This window comes from Scyliorhinus torazame, chromosome 24 (genome assembly GCF_047496885.1).
Source record: "Scyliorhinus torazame isolate Kashiwa2021f chromosome 24, sScyTor2.1, whole genome shotgun sequence".
Taxonomy (NCBI): Eukaryota; Metazoa; Chordata; class Chondrichthyes; order Carcharhiniformes; family Scyliorhinidae; genus Scyliorhinus; species Scyliorhinus torazame.
This window is the reverse complement of record NC_092730.1, coordinates 40,950,893-40,952,746: the sequence shown is the minus strand read 5'-3', so window position 1 is coordinate 40,952,746 and position 1,854 is coordinate 40,950,893. Positions and strand designations below refer to the sequence as shown.

The window sequence follows — 1,854 nt, the reverse complement described above, 5'->3', positions numbered from 1 at the left end:
GAGCTTGATATTATCCAATACCTGCAACAGCTACGTTGAAGATGCCATCGGAGTGCGTTCTTCAGCGGGAGGAACTCGAAGATTTTATATTCTTCTGTCATTTGTCGCATCCATTCTGCAATTTAGATTGGCGGAGATATGAAAAAGGAATATGTGAATTCCTCGGCTAGAACGAAATAAACTGATATGTGCCAGTAGAATACAGGCTGGAAATGCAATGAATAGTAGACGCAGAGGCAGTCAGTAAAGATGTGCAGGGTTACACAACAGCCTTACATTGCAGGACCAGTGGGAAATTGGTGTACTTTGCAGATGGTGAGAAACGATAGACCTTGGAGGAGCAAAGGGATTGGAGACCCTTGTTTCGGAGTCATTCACCGTCAGTGGAAATATCCGATTACTAGTTTCTCGTTCTCAACTTCCAGGCTGTCATATCAGAGGCGAAATTCATTCCTCCAGTCCATTGTCTGGGCAAATCTCTCCAATGAGCTGCTGTAATTAATTGAAAAATCGATTCCCTTGCGGGCAGAGAAGGGCTATTCGGTCCATTAAGTCTGCACCGACCCTCCGAACGAGCATCATACCGTTCCCGTACCAGCATCCCCGAACAGGCGCCGGCATGTGGCGACTAGGGGTTTTTCACAGTAACTTCATTTGAAGCCTACTTGTGACAATCAGCGATTTTCATATTTCATATTTCATTTCATACCCTGTCCATGCCCTGCCCATAACTCCACCTAATGTCTGGAAAGTAAAGGCCTAGTAAACATGGCCCATCCAACTAAGCTGCAGATGGTTGAAGTGTGGAAGGTAGCCGGTGCAGTCCCACTGCCTGCTCGCACCTCGTTCTATTCATTCATTAGCCTTTGATTTGAACAATAAAATGATATCCAGACATTTTGCTCATTCGTCGGCGAGACCAGCGGCCATTAAGAACGGCAGAGAAGTCTTGCCGTTCGACACATTTTCACGAAAGTTCCTTTGACATTTTTGTGTTTTACACCACCTCACAGCTTTCCATGTAAGGCATAACTTATGACAACGAAACTTGCGTGAATTTGTAAATTGCATGAGTAAAGGAAGACACGTTGTCATCAGGATTCGAACCTCCGCGGGGAAAGCCCAATGGATTTCTAGTCCATCGCCTGAACCGGCATAGTGGGGAGCACCGCGGTGTTCCCGGTGGTTAACCAGCGTTCGATTACCGGCCATTGTTGCGCCAATTTATTTAGAAATTTATGCGAGCTGGTCAATTTCAAAATAAGAGAACAAAAAGATCTAACAAATGACAGGCAAAAATAAATTTGAAGCTTTGTTATCATCGATTTTCACAATTCTGGTGCCCGGTGAAGTTAATATGAACGTTACTGAGGTTGTGAAACTATCCTGACAAATAAGAAAATTCAGAGCGAAAGCAGAATGAGAAAAAGGAAGGTTCTTCTGTCATGACACAGACATTTAATCCGAATACATTGAATGAACAAGAACTTCAAATTGATACTTAGACTGACATCGTGTTCTGCAAACAGATTGTTCCAAACGGAGTAAAGATTTGGGATCATAGCCGCTGCGAGTAGTGTTCGAACCTACGCGGGGAAACCCCATTGGATTTCGAGTCCAACGCCTTAACCACTCGGCCATTGCAGCTGACAGCTCGCTTGTCGAAAGCATTGTAAAATGCACTCCAGGTATTGCAGTAATGCAATGAACGGTGTCCCAGTCTTTATCTGGGAAGGGTAGAATTAACATGGAAAAAGACCATGAGATTTGGGGCAACGCCTTGAGCTGCACGAAAATCTCACCTTCCATAACGCACTGTTCTACTTTTGTGTCACAATATCAGTTGCAAAGGAA

At 44.3% G+C, this 1,854-nt stretch overlaps 1 non-coding gene across 1 annotated transcript; it reads right to left on the bottom strand.

Annotated features, from left to right (window-relative positions):
• Positions 1-1,565: 1,565 nt before the first annotated feature.
• Positions 1,566-1,647, bottom strand: trnas-cga (transfer RNA serine (anticodon CGA)). Its single transcript has one exon. It is a non-coding gene; the product is annotated as a tRNA-Ser (tRNA).
• Positions 1,648-1,854: the final 207 nt, after the last annotated feature.